Genomic DNA, 16,177 nt, shown 5'->3' on the forward strand with positions numbered 1-16,177 from the left:
TATTGCACCAAGTAATGCCACCAATATAACTGTTAATATCAGTCTGATTCATAAAAAAGATTATAGCCTCTCCAACAGATTCATAAAAAATATGCCTATGCACATTTCTAAAAGGGACAGCACATGAGAATCAAGTGCTGCCACCGTTTAGACCCCGTGAATTCGGTGCAACCCAGCCGAGTTCTTGAGATCTCCACTGGAAACCGCACGGCCTGGCCCCGCTTATCAGGCTGTCAATAAAGCGAGATGGGGATGCTAAAGCCGGGCCAGGTGCTGTCTCTCCCTCTCTCCGCTGGCCTGCACTCCAGAGCGCGATCAGGCGTAAACTTAAATCTGTCCAGCCAGCTTTCCCTTACGCCTACCCTCTGCTTCCAAGCATGTGTGTGTGTTGGGAGAGAGAGAGTGTGTATGTGAGAGAGTGTGTGTGAGTGTGAGAGAGAAAGAGAGAAGGGGAGGAAAGCAAGGGGAGCCCTCCGACAACCATTCCTACTTATCAAGGGAAACAATCTTATTTCCATCGGCGTTGGTGGAACACCATCGAATGTTAAAGTTTAAGAAAAATATTTTATTGATTTTTACGTGTGTGTGTATATATATGTCCGCACATCACTAATATATATATATATATATGTGTATATATATATATGTGTATATATATATATGTGTATATATATATATATATATATATATATATATATATATATATATATATGTATGTATGTATATGTATATATGTGTGTGTGTGTGTGTGTGTGTGTGTGTATAAAAATTATAAAGTATTTAAACATTATAAACTTTTATAAAGAAACTTTTACTACTGAATATTTCTGAAGTCACTCTTTTACGGTTTATTAGGCTACATTTTGATGTTGTTATTGTTGAAAAAGATGCGATATATGAATAAAAATGGTTATGTTGGGACAGACATGAATGTTTATGATCGTTGAATAATCGACGTATTGGCTTCTTCTGCTCTGAATATTAAAGACAATTTTATGCTTGTGGGTTTTGTGCTCCTGTATTAATTAGTGGCTAATCAAAGCAAAAACTACTTCGATTAAAAAAAAAAAAAACTGACGGCCTGTTTAATTTATCATGAGCACAGAATCACTCATGTGGATAATGTATCCATAGCAAAAGCTTTCCTGACTTGTGAAAACACCTGACAAAATATTTATGGCATTGGCACTAATCGTGATTTCATTGGAGGTGGATTTTTGGTGATTATGAAGTAATTTAATAAACTTGCTTGTGTGTGTATATGTTTTTTTTTTTTTTGTTCAAACGACATTAGTTGAATTCCCTCGAGGTGATTGGATGCAGTTTGCTTAAAGTCGACAGCCAAGTAATGTGTTGTTGCTCAACGCGACAAGACTGAGTTCGATATCCAGTGTATTTAAAGGCGCGTCAAGCCTTTATTATTTTCGTCTAATCCCAAACTGTTTGCAGAAGACGCCGTGTTTGAGTGCAGCAACATACGTTTCGTTATCTTCACTCACCGCAGCATTTTAAGATGTAGACTAGCCTGTGCGCAACCGTGTCTGGATTAAGAGAGAGAGAGAGAGCTCAGACTCTGAGATTAGATATTGACAGGGACCAATAGCATAAAGCGAAGACTGACACCTGCATAGTAGCCTGCAACAAAATTATATGAATGGATCAAGCACATTTGTCATTTTCTTGTCAAGAAAAAAAGGACAAAGTAAACACTATTGTACCAACATGACTGACATTAATGGAGTAATTGATTTTTTTTTTTTTTTCCTGCACAGAAAATATTTTTTAGATCAAGGGCGTTTTGACTGGCCAGTCATGCTTTACCCCATAGGCTGATGTGTATTCTTTTTGTGCTTACAGCATGCAAATGAAAACTAAAGATCATTTTGAATCCATTTAGTTGTGTAAAATGACAGATGTATTTCTTGTGTGCTTAAAATGAATCCAAATGCCCTTATAGAGTCTGAAATTATATGAAGTGTTTTTTATATGAACATGACGTTTCGGAGATCCATAGTCCATCAACTTTCAAGATGCACATTAAAATTATCAAATGACTTGGAGGAGAATTTCTTTTGCAGACAGTGATGTAAAACATCACAAAATTGAGTAATGACTAAATAATGAAGGCAGACTATTCCGACCAAAATTCCACTCCATAAATGGACAAATCCAGTGTTCTTTGTGATCAGTTAGGTCAGACATATGCCTCGTGCCTTTGGAAAAACTGCCTTCTTCTGAGATCATCCTCCTCATCATGAGGAGAGCTGCCATAATCTTTCATGGTCCGCACTGTTGCTTTTAGATCCATTTCTGTGCATATATTTCAAATATTCTTCAGTGCAAAACATTTCACTGTAAAAAAGAATTGTTGGTTTAACTTAAAAAAGTAAGTTACCTGGTTACCTATAAGTTTATTCAAATTACAAATTTGAGTTAATACAATGAAGTGGATTGGTTTAATCAACAGAAACTCAAAATATTATGTTATCTGAACCACAGTAATTATCTAAGCTGATATGACCCCCCCCCCCCCCCAAAAAAAATGTTGCGATTAACAAATCATGAAAATAATTTTTTACAGTGTAGTTGCCCCTTAACTATTGTAGAGTGCAAATATCTAAAAGGAAACAAGAAAACAGATCAATTTGTCATGGAAAATGTTGCATTGCCGATGAGTTTTGAATTGAATATATATGCATCATCACCAACACATTGTTATATGTAAGTGTGTCTCGATTACTAAACGTCTTTCCATGTAATTGGAATATGGACAGCTGTGCATTTCACCTAATCAAAGTTTTGTTCATAGAGACAATGAAAGCACAGTGAAGGCCTGGATTTGGAAGCCATCCAAGTTCACAAGCAATTGAGTGTGAAGAAATATGCACAGTAGATATAAGTAGAACTGCTCCTAGATATAATTGCAAGATGGTTTCTTCTCATGGTTGTGCAAAGGTTGAAAGTAAATATTCTATACTTTATATCAGTGTTGAAATCCATTTGTAGCTCCATTATTTCTTTAATCAGATCCAATATTTTCCTTTTCTATAAGCTGTCCCAGGCTCATTTATTAGTTTTAGTTCTTGGTTATACACTGTTCTATCAAGTGACATTCCCAGCCCATTTAACAGTGGGTAGATATGAGTTCATTCCCATAAATTAGGCCCACGCAGAGGCAGAGTAAGCAACGTAAAGCAAGACATCAAGCAGAGAATTAGGTCTCCCTTTGCCTGTTTTCCCTGGTGACTCTGTCCATTTACATTATAATTTCAAATGCAACATCGCTGGGTGTTTTATACCATTGTTGGGACATTCCGAGTGTCCACTGAGACCAGGACCCTTGGCAATTTCTTATAATTAGCATCCCCCATCTTGCCAATAACTGAAAGGATTCCATCCCAATCTTAATCCATGCTAATTTGGCCTGCGCACCTCCAGGTGTTCTTTCCCAATGGATGCATTGGAATAAAGCTGCATGCTGGGCGGCTCAAGGAGTGATATTATGACTGATGTGAAATTTTTATCCTGCTGGGAATTCAAGTTTTTGTCACAGTTCTCATTATTAGATAAGAGTTAAATAAACATCTCTCTCTCTGAACTTCAACTTCCCCATGTGACTGTATGTCCACAAGATAATCATCTTAGAAGACACTGAGGCAAAGGAAGGTTAAAGGTAATGTCAATCTAATATGAATATGTGATTAATAATGAATATTTTAGATTTATGAAATATGATTTTAGGATTCCATGCAAATGGAATGATGAGTGTCATTTTAAATTAAGGGAAAACACATACAGTAGGCTATATTTAAAGAAAAAAAAAGAAGACCATACAGTGTTAGTATAGGCTATGGATTTGTACATTTAACCTCCACATTATGATAATATGGAGGAAACAAAATAGGCTAGAATTCAAAACAATCTTTACGCTTTTGCCCATTTAGTCATATTGTTTGTCTGGAAATCTCGTTAAACGTGTGATGAGAAAAACCGAAGATTGTTATGTTTCGTGAAACCGAAAAGCAATTTTCTAGAAAACCTGCGTAACAGGAGGGAGGAGATTATGAATAAAACTAAGGTCATTAAATCGGGCCGCATAGCTCCCAGCGAAGCGAAGACGAAATGTAAAAACACCTAAAGTGACAAACTCAACACAAATCTGGCTGATACATTTAAATAGATTCAGCTGCAGCGCCGCTGTTTGAATAACAGGGATACGAACACTAAATCAGGCAATAACAACGACAAACCGCCTGGAAAATAGATTCATGGAGTAATGAGATTTTTCCGGTTTTATCTAGCTGACAAATTTTGTCCTAAAGTAAATATTTTGAAGATAATTGAACTGATTACTGTTCGCTTGCTCATCTGAATTTTTCAATGCGAAAATGTAAAACAGAATGCGCTTTCCACAATGCACAATTTAAATCATTATTCAGTTTGTCAAGTGATATTACAAATAATGTCACGAGTTAATGCAAATTCACTCCTATCCATTTCATTTAGATTTAAGTCAAAATAAATGTTCAACACTGAGTGTCTGTGAGGCTCAAAATATTGAAAATAATGCAACTATAAACTTCTAAACACTTTATTTTGGGTTAAAATAATACCAGTTGCATGAGCTTAAACGAATTTTAAACAAATAAATAAAAACAACATGTTTACCGATAACTCATGAATTGAGTTTTTTGTTGTTGTTGTTGTTGTTGTTGTTGTAATATAAGTAACAGAATCTCTCGCGGTACAAAACGAGATCATAATCTGCGTCCATCAAATGAATTCTTAAAAGCTCGCGCTGTTGACAGAAAACCATCTGTTTACGTCCCTGCCTCTGACAGAACCTTAAATATGCTTTTAATTAAGGACGGGTTGAAGCTGTAGACCTCATGATGGGCAATAATTACAAATTACACTACAAATCCGACAGATGTGACAAGGGGCCTTCGTCTGTTCTATAGGGAGAAAATAAAAGACAACGAAGAGCAATTTGACAGAAGTTGTGCTGAATTCATCTTGGTGTTTTGAGAAACACCGTCTTTGATTATATCCAGACAGGATTTGTTCTTCTTCTCCGTCATGATTGTTTTCATATTTCGTTGACATCCATTGATTTGGAGGCAGCTGTAAGACTTTGTCACAAGAGAGAGGAGCAGTCACAACGCATTAGTCTGATGGCATAACTCGAACGTTGGGGCCCTACAGAGCGCATGTTGAGAGACCATGTGATGGCTTGTCTTGGCTCCCACATAAATGGATAAAAGGTCTAATTAGTCAATTTTTAGTCAGTTACAAATCTGATATAGGATCATTTAAAATCTGACGCATAGGCCTATTTCGTCACTCATCACTGTAAAATATGAAATGATTAAGGCCTACAAAGAAATTGTAGGACAGTTTTTAAATTCTAAGTTTGTTTTGAAGTGGAAAACTGAAGAAAAAAAATGCACGCGCATAACAGTCTTGTCAGTTTAATATCCCTGTGGTTGTTTTCAGCTAAAATTAATTTTTATTATCATTTTTGAGAGTGTACAGTAAAGTTGAAACCAGCCCCAAATGGCTGGACTGTAAACTTTATTTATTTATTTGCTTATTTCTTATTAGCCCTTTTGTTATATTAGGCTACGTATTAGTCTAAAAATACGAAAAAATTTTGCACTTAATAATTTTGCTTTGAGACTTTCAAAACATGTAAAACCAGACAAATGAGTGAATTTTGACATTAGTAAATCTTATGTTTTGTAAATATTGAATATACAGTTTTTCAAACAAATAGGCTACTCAAATAGCTACTATAGTGAAATAGTGGTATAAATTACCCTAATGCAATTTTGTATATTTTTTGCTGTTGTTTTTCTGCCTTTTACACATGGATGTGTCGTTTTTATATTATATAAAGTCGTCGTCCTCCGTGTGTTATCGTAGTAAATCCGAAGTGTTTACTTTATACTGATTACATTAGATTACATGCAACTTTAAATCAGTTGCATTTTCCTCATAGCGTTACTCTAGTTTTATCTGTTGCATGTGTTAGTGACTAATATAACGGTAGTCTTGAATGATGAATTACAGTTGAGTAATGATGTGGCTGTCGTTATACATCATTATACTGTGGACGGAACCGATGCTTCAGTCAGTGTGGGTTTATCGCCTTCAACAATGTTCGATCGCCCTCTAGCGGGTACTCTGCAACAAAGGAGCAAAGAGAAAAAGAGATTATAGCACGCTCAATGAAGTCAACACACTTGCACAAATCAAATTAAGCAACAACAAAACATAGCCTACATTTGAACACAAATACGCTAAATACACTAAATGTAATGTTAGACCAGCTTAATGACTTTTAATGTATCCCTCTGCTTCCAACATAGCCTAAAATCCCAAACCCGTTGTTTCTCTTGCAAACACTTATCTCAAACTCACTGAGGCCAAATGTCTTTGACACCTATGGCTATATGGGGGAAAAAACCCATTAGCCTATATATATATATATATAGGTGTGCTTGCACGCGATTTTGTAATTCTACGTTTTTATGCATAATCAGTTCACTTTATTTTAAGGTGTCATTATTACAGTGTAATTATATATTTATTAATTTATATATAATTAATAACATGTACTTACTATAGGGTTAGGGTTTGGGTGAGGGTTAGTTGCATGTAATTATGAATAATTTACTGTTATTGCAATGGTAAGTACATGTAACATATGTAACAAGGACTCTTTAAAATAAAGTGTTACCATCGGTTCTGAAAGATAAATGAATTACGTTATTTACAGTAATTAGTGTCGTGGACGTGCATGTCTGTTGACTTCTACAATGGTTGAGGTGCTCGTGGTGCTGAAAGGACAGCGACAAGTAGTAAAGCGATCCGGGTGCAAATAATGCGGAAGGGGGGTTGCGGGATGAGGTTAAAAATAATAGGTTGGAGGTGTCAACAACGTTTTATTTACCAAGAAGGTTAGTCAGAATGCGCTTAGCCTACGAAGAAAAGTAATCTAAGGAGGTAACCATGTTACGTTGAATTCGCCTTTAAAAAATACTGACATATTTCTTTTAAAAGTCGAAAGTCTCTGCCTTTTGAATATATTGATACCGTAACGTTTGTATATCGTATTTGTTGTTATGGACTAGGCAATATGGCAATATGTTTTAAATCACGTGACACTTTCTGAGGATGTGTTGCTTTGCTCAACAAGGAAACCGGAACTTACAGTTTAAAGCTTTTTTTTCTTTGCGTCAGTTGAGTTTCACAACTAATCCACGAAGTTTGCAGGACTATTTTTTTGAACGCGCCCACGGTAAACACTGTGCTTCGGGACCTTTTGGATGGTAATGCCCAGTCAATTACATTTCTTTCGAGATCATTAAACACAAATCCGGCTTGTCTTTTAACAAGGCAGTCCCGTGTTTTAATGAGGGTCAGGGAAGGTTAGAGTTACTTTTAATGGACGCTTTTCCCGCCTGCAGCATCACTCTTTAGCGCGCGAGACTGCTTATATACAGCTTCAAAACTTTGAGCAAATACGAATTCTTACCGTTTAACAGCAAAACTAACGAGATTTAAGATATTTATGATAGGCCTAATGATATTTAGACAAAGTTTTATAATATTAATTTTATATTTTACACAATATTTTAATATTGTGTGATCTCCTTCACACATAAAATTACACTTCATCATGTCCGGGTTTCTCGAAGCGGAAGTCGTCATAATTGGTTAAAATTCTATGGCGGTTAATGAGAGAATACAATAAATATATTTTTTTGTGTCACCATTTTCTCAAATAGCAAAAGAAAATCTCAACAACAGTGTTTTCGCAACTTTCAAAAAGAGGAAAAAAATATAGAGATTGGTAAAGGATGTCAGAAGAGAGAAAGATGTCAACTTTACTGTCACTCAAACACCCTCACAGCAGTGTTAAGTTTTTTGTTTTTTTGTGTTTGTTTTTTTTGTAAATTGATGAAAAGGTAATACAATATTAAGTATAGTGTTATAAATATATATACATTTAAAAAAAAATTAAAATATAAAAAAACGTTGCAAGATTTACGATGCTGATGCCCGTTCAAACGCGTCATCACAGTCTGTGAAGAGGGTCTATTGTCAATGCACTTCACTAGTCATCATCTGTCGTGTAACTAGAATGCAATTTCTTCTCGATTCTGACATGAGAGCCATGCACCAGTCTATAGTGAGCAAAAGAATTGCAATGTCTAAGTCATGTTTCAGTGTTCAAGGCCCGGTAAATTACAAAAAGAGAGCAATTGATTTCTGGATTCGTTTCATGATTCATTGCATTGCATTAATTCTGTAGGATGACATGCATGAAATACATTGTTGTCTCAACCCTGATGAGGAACTGAGCTCAAAGTGATACTAGAACTGATGTACTTTTAAGAGTAATTGGTTAGAAAATGGTTACACGTTGTAGGAGCGATGGAATTATATGAGACATTTGTCTTGTTGTTGATTTCACCTCTGATATACACAGCAAAATACACTTGCTTACCAGTCATTTATCATCAGTCATCTGAGGTACTACTTTTCCCTTTAGGCCATGATAGCTGTTCCTGTTTTATTGAATTCAAACCACGGTATTACATTTAGATTGTTTTATGGTAGACTGCAGATTTTCTTCACTGATTATTAAAAAAAAAAAACTTTGTGTGTCAGGCTAGCATAAGTCAGAGATGATCTCTACTAAATGAGGTGCTCCACGCTTGGCTAATGATGCTTAATGAAGTATTCCGAAAAGTGAAATTATCATTCAAAAATGTGGCAGGAAGAGGCAAACAATCTGAAGGGTTGTAACACTCAACCACTCAGCAGCCCAAAGAACAAAAGTATCATGCTGAAAATTAAACTAATGATGAAAAAATATGCATTAATTTTGCATTTGAGAGGACATGGAAAATGTCAGACATATTTAAAAGGTTAATCTTTAATTCAACCACTAATAAACACAGCAGGGGAAAAGGAAAAATTAATCAAGTGTTCTTTCACTGGACACATTAAATAATCTTATAAATTAATAACTGTCTGCCCGGCAGTGTTTTCCCCCTCTAAATTAAGTAATTATCATTCATATCAGTGGAGAAGGCTCAAATCGAAAGATTTGCGAACAGTACAGAAAGGGTCTGTAGTTATTTTTACATTTGTTCTGAGACATCTTTACACTTTGGCTAAAACCTTTTCATTGAGTGGAATTGTTTGCTGTCAGATCATTTTGTTGGATTATGTGTGACTAGATTAAAGGGATCATTATACGCATCCTTATGCAGAGCACAAAAGAAGATATTTTGAAGAATGTTTTTAATCCATGTGAAAGTCAATGGGGTCCAAAACAACATTGTTGGTCTCCATTGACTTTCATTGTATGGGCAAAAATACATTTTCTTCTGTTCCACAGAAGAAAGAAAGCCATACAGGTTTGGAACAACATAAGCGTGAGTAAATGATGATTTTTAGTTTTGGATGAAGTATTTCTTTAATCTTCTCAGAGAACCAGCACTAATGTTCTGCTATAACTTATAGGAAATTGTCAGAACATGATGGATGTGGATCATCACGCTTTACAGAAGGCTGGGGTGAGGTTTGCTGACATTTAAAAAAAGCTGTAAGTCTAACCCAAACTTTCATTTTTACATTGATTATTGATCAAATACATACTTTACTATTGATTGTGAATATTCTTTCTAGAAACAACAACTTTAAAGCATTAGATCATCCAAAAATGAAAATTCTGTCATTAATTACTCACCCTCATGTTGTTCCACACCCGTGTTCATCTTCAGAACACAAATGAAGATATTTTTGATGAAATCTGAGAGCTTTCTGTCCCTCCATAGACAGCTGAGCGGTTTAGTCCAAACTTTCTGAAGAGACACAATTGCTTTATATGATGAACAGATTTAATTTAGGCTTTTATTTACATGTAAACATTCATCAACTCACACAGCAGTTGTGGTAAACGGAAGCTCAAGCATGTTAGCTTGATGTGCGAGAACCAATGAGGTTCATTTGAGCTTCTGGCAGAGGTTTGTTCTCGCGTGTCTTTCAGGTTCGGTTGAGCTTCTGTTTATGTTCGCTGATCAATGTTTATATGTGAATAAAAGCCTAAACTAAATCTGTTCATCATATAAAGTGATTGAGTCACTTCAGAAAATTTGGACTAAACTGCTCAATTCATATGGCTTCGTTTTACCAACTCTTTATGAACTTTTTCAAGTGTCAAAGTTTCATTTGCATAGCTGTCTATGGAAGGACAGAAAGCTGTCAGATTTCATAAAAAAGATCTTCATTTGTGTTCCGAAGATGAATGAAGGTCTTACAGGTGTGGAACGACATGAAGGTGAGTAATTAATGACAAAATGTTCATTTTTGGGTGAACTAACCCTTTAAGATTGTCTTAGCACTCAGTTTTCCACTCGAGCTGAGTTTATTTTGATGTATGAGTGGGAAAAGTTTGCTCTAGGTGACGGGCTAAGGTCATGCTTATGTTATTGAACTCAGTGCCAGGCACGTATGCAGGGAGCGAGAGAAGGACTTGGAACAAAAGCGGATTCACCCGCTAGGCAGCATATGCCTCCACACTGCCATTCCCTACAGGCCTACAGCACACATCCAGTCAGATCTGCCGTTCTATGCCCAAAAAATAGCTCTCCGCTCTTGTTACCACATACAGCAGACCTCTCAGTATAAAGAACGCACTCCGTTGTGTGGGATACGGAAGGACAAACCGTTATTGTTGGCTGCCTAGTACTCAAAGATTGAAGTTTTCAGTCACTAGGTCACTAAATGTGTCACTTATTGAGTTAAAATAAACTTAAAGTTTAAGGGAATTGTTTTGAAGATATTTAATTTTACATTTATTTTATATATTATGATATTATATTATATTAAGTTGTTATATTATTATTATATACTTTTAAAACTTTATTATTTTTTATATTTTTCATTATATATATATATATATATATATATATATATATATATATATATATATAGCATCACTATTTCAGGCGGAAATAAGGATATTTTGGAAAGTATATTTTAAATGAATTATTTTTTATATATATATATATATATATATATATATATATATATATATATATATATATATATGAAATTTTTTTTATAAATAATATATAAAAAATTAATTCATTTAAAATATACTTTCCAAAATATCCTTATTTCGGCCTGAAATAGTGATGCATTTATACACTCATTACAAAGCCATTTTCTTACAGTCAAGTCACCAGCAGAGTTTCTATGAAAGATATTCTGTCCATTGCTCTCTGTGGTGTGACCTTAAGCACAATGGGGATCCCATGCTGCCCCAAGCACCTATTAATAACACAGAAATGTGATTATTCATGGTAGATGTCTTAGCTTCTGTAACCAATGAAGCATTGTCCTCAGTATGATAAAGATTTCTGTCAGATAGAATAGCCCTCACCTGAGCTAATATTTTAAGGGGAGTCACAACATTTTTGTTTCAACTGCTCATCCATGCACTTGTAAAATGCACATGTGAAATTAAACTGAAATTTAAAATGATTGGTTTTACCTTATCAGTATAGGCCAAAATTTCAGGTGCATCCCTAGTACTGTACATACCTATACATTTGTATAAATCAGTATGTGTGTAAATTACAATTGTTTTGTTTTTTTCAGGCACAGCCACTGACCATTCACCCGCTGCAAAAATAAACTAGGGTTGTAGGTGTGTAAAGCCAGAGTGTGCTCATGCTGAAAGCTTATGGGCTGTAGAAGGCCTTCTGGTTGGAGCATTATCAGCATATGGGACTTCTGATCCTATCACTCACATTTACCTCCAACACCAACTGTGCATCTGTTCCCGCCATGCTGCATATCCAGCACGCTGCTCAGCCCTGCAAAGCCAGATGTGCCGCGGCTTTACCGCGCACACACATCTTATGAAAGTGGGCACTGAGTCCAAGCGGATTGGTCTATGATGGAGCTTGAATGGTGAAGGAAGTAGTTGAATGTAGTTCGGTTCTCTTGGTTCGTTTGGTCCGGACCAAAAAAAGAAAATTATACATTTAGTCCTGGTTCGCTTTGTGTTCACACTGTCATTTTTAACACTGAACCTTAAGCTCCTAAAGCTCCAATGATGAGAAAAAGCAGGGCTGAATCTGAAATCGCTTACTTCCTTTCTATATAGTTGGCGAAAAACGGTATGTGACAATAGTATGTCCGGATTCACAGTATAGAGTAGGCAAAAAGTCCTCGGATGACCTACTTCTTCCAGCGAGATTCTGAAGCATGCATACGGTGGACACTTTATCTCATGAGGCCGCAGGAGAGGATTTGTGAATGGCAGTGAGGCGAAATAACTGACTGGTAGGTCACATGACAATGACAACATGATGAATGTAGTACGCCTAGATTACATTCATACTACAGACATTCATATAGAACATACTTTTTTAATGGTCACAAAGTAGGTACTTATTCAAAATATGTTCCCACTCAGGGGAGTATGCGTTTTCGGACGCATCCCAGGTATGCTTCAGCATTCTGTCCTTTGTGGGGTCGCATTTTGTGACATCACATCCTGTATTTGGTTCGTTTATATGTCTTTGGTCAGTGTTGCGTTCATATTTCAGTCGAACCACAACAAAGTTTGTTTAGAAGCGGACCGAGACCCCCTGAAAATGTGGATCTCGCTCCACTTATTTGGTGCGCACCAGGATTCTGATGGCAGCGTTCACACTTATTCAAATGAAGCGCACTAACAGAGCATTCACACCAGAGTTCGTTTTAATCTCACTAAACCTGCCAAGTGTGAACACACCTTAAGAGAAATTTAGATTGCAAATGAGTTGGCAGGACTTACATTTGTGTTTTAAAGTTAAAAAGGTATGATAATTAGAGAAGAATTATTAATGAATGGCTGATTGTTATGAAAGCAGCTAATAATTGAGAGCAGCAGTTTGTCTTTTAACATTTTTACTTCTTATTTACATTCTCTCTGCATGTGCTTATTTTCTTAGCACTGTAACGCTCCATTGATCAGTGAGCATGGGAGCCGAACAGCTGAGAGAGAGGACATGATGGTTTTGGGATAGCGCATATGTTGCCCGCACCCTGTTTGCCAGCTGCAGCCCTTTGTATCACTGCAAGCCCGACAACTCTTTACAGGTTCTTCTGTCAGGTAATAACCACCAGCCTCTGACTCTGCCTACAACCGGCTGTGCGGCAAGATGGATTACCCTTTGATTTCTGCAACGAGGAGATGATTTCGTTTGTTGAGCTTGATGCTCTTCAGCATGCTAAGTCTAATGATTTCTCTTTTTCAAAGGAACTCGTGAGATTTGTTCCTGATGTGCTTTATTGTGGAGCCAGATTCATTATGGGTGGTAAACAGACAGAAGAACACACACATGCTCTCGTCAGCAGAAGATTCTGCTCAGCATATTGTATGCCTTTGATGCTTTTGCAAGCAGGTGTTCAAGGATGCATGCAAGTCTTCAAACACAGCTATACTTTCACTTGCCTGACTCAGATGGTGCAGTCTGAATTAATAATCCACTTTACTTTTTCAACTTATAGGCACTCTCTCATATTGTAATGACTTAACAAAAGTATCTTTGTACGTATATAACAGGGATGCACCGATATTAAAATTCAGGTGTAGGTGATGGCCGAGCGAGTGCAGGTGATGAACAGGAGGGATGCTGGGAAATGTAGTCTTTGACTAGATGACAGAACTGTTGAAGATGGGTAGATGGAGAGTATACTTTTTGTGAAAATTTTTCAGTTACTTTTACCCAAAGTTAAATCATTACACTAGTATATCTGTCTTTATATGAGTGAATCGTTGAGGATCAATGGACCCTTTTCACATTTTCGTATTTTTCAGAAGCGGAAATCATCATAGTTGGAGAAAACTTCTATAGTGGTGAATGGAAACTAGGACAAATCATTTTTTTCCTTCCCATTTGCTCCAAATAGCAAAAGATAAAATCCACAATTGCATTTCTAGTACTTTTAAAAAAAGAAAATTGTTGTCACGCCCTCACACGTTGTATTAGACATACTCACACAGAAGCGTTAACTGGTTTTCTGAAATGAATGGCAAGGTAATATAACACAAAGTATAGTGTTTTACATTACATTAAATTGAAAACACACACACACAAACACACACACACATATATATATATATATATACACAGTGGGTACGAAAAGTATTCAGACCCCCTTAAATTTTGCTGTGACACTCATATATTTAACTCAGGTGCTGTCCATTTCTTCTGATCATCCTTGAGATGGTGTTACACCTTCATTTGAGTCCAGCTGTGTTTGATTATACTGATTGGACTTGATTAGGAAAGCCACACACCTGTCTATATAAGACCTTACAGCTCACAGTGCATGTCAGAGCAAATGAGAATCATGAGGTCAAAGGAACTGCCTGAAGAGCTCAGAGACAGAATTGTGGCAAGGCACAGATCTGGCCAAGGTTACAAAAAAATTTCTGCTGCACTTAAGGTTCCTAAGAGCACAGTGGCCTCCATAATCCTTAAATGGAAGACGTTTGGGACGACCAGAACCCTTGCTAGGCCAAACTGAGCTATTGGGGGAGAAGAGCCTTGGTGAGAGAGGTAAAGAAGAACCCAAAGATCACTGTGGCTGACTCCAGAGATGCAGTCGGGAGATGGAAGAAAGTTGTAGAAAGTCAACCATCACTGCAGCCCTCCACCAGTCGGGGCTTTATGGCAGAGTGGCCCGACGGAAGCCTCTCCTCAGTGCAAGACACATGAAAGCCCGCATGGAGTTTGCCAAGATGGTGAGAAATAAGATTCTCTGGTCTGATGAGACCAAGATAGAACTTTTTGGCCTTAATTCTAAGCGGTATGTGTGGAGAAAACCAGGCACTGCTCATCACCTGTCCAATACAGTCCCAACAGTGAAGCATGGTGGTGGCAGCATCATGCTGTGGGGGTGTTTTTCAGCTGCAGGGACAGGACGACTGGTTGCAATCGAGGGAAAGATGAATGCGGCCAAGTACAGGGATATCCTGGACGAAAACCTTCTCCAGAGTGCTCAGGACCTCAGACTGGGCCGAAGGTTTACCTTCCAACAAGACAATGACCCTAAGCACACAGCTAAAATAACGAAGGAGTGGCTTCACAACAACTCCGTGATTGTTCTTGAATGGCCCAGCCAGAGCCCTGACTTAAACCCAATTGAGCATCTCTGGAGAGACCTAAAAATAGCTGTCCACCAACGTTTACCATCCAACCTGACAGAACTGGAGAGGATCTGCAAGGAGGAATGGCAGAGGATCCCCAAATCCAGGTGTGAAAAACTTGTTGCATCTTTCCCAAAAAGACTCATGGCTGTATTAGATCAAAAGGGTGCTTCTACTAAATACTGAGCAAAGGGTCTGAATACTTAGGACCATGTGATATTTCAGGTTTTCTTTTTTAATAAATCTGCAAAAATGTCAACAATTCTGTGTTTTTCTGTCAATATGGGGTGCTGTGTGTACATTAATGAGGAAAAAAAATAACTAATAACTGATTTTAGTAAATGGCTGCAATATAACAAAGAGTGAAAAATTTAAGGGGGTCTGAATACTTTCCGTACCCACTGTGTATATAAAACTTTGCTAGATTTTTATGTTAATAACTGTGTAAATGTCTGTAGGAGAAAATAGTCCATTATACATATCATGCTAGATAAGACCCCTTGATTTAATTGGTCATCTAAATGGAATTCGGCCATTTGGAGTATAAGTGTGTATTCACACTTGGCAGGTTTGGTTCGATTTAAACAAACTCTGGTGCAATTGCTCTGTTAGTGCAGTTCATTTAAATAAGTGTGAACGCCGCCATCCCAACCCTGGTGTGCACCAAATAAGCAGACCGAGATCCCTGAAAAGGTGGGTATTGGTCCACTTGCAAACAAGCTGTGGTGTGGTTTGACTGAAATATAAATGCAACACAGACCAAATACATATAAATGAACCAAAAACACAAGTTTTTTATCATCATAGGAGCTAAGTTGCCCATCACAGTTCTGTACAGGCGTCAGAAACACTGTCTCCTTGCAGCATATCTCCAATTGTGTGTAACAGGGGAATTTCTGGAGCAGTTTTTTCTCCTTTACACATTTTCTAAGCTTTTCATGAGTTCTC

Source organism: Megalobrama amblycephala, linkage group LG15 (genome assembly GCF_018812025.1).
Source record: "Megalobrama amblycephala isolate DHTTF-2021 linkage group LG15, ASM1881202v1, whole genome shotgun sequence".
NCBI lineage: Eukaryota > Metazoa > Chordata > Actinopteri > Cypriniformes > Xenocyprididae > Megalobrama > Megalobrama amblycephala.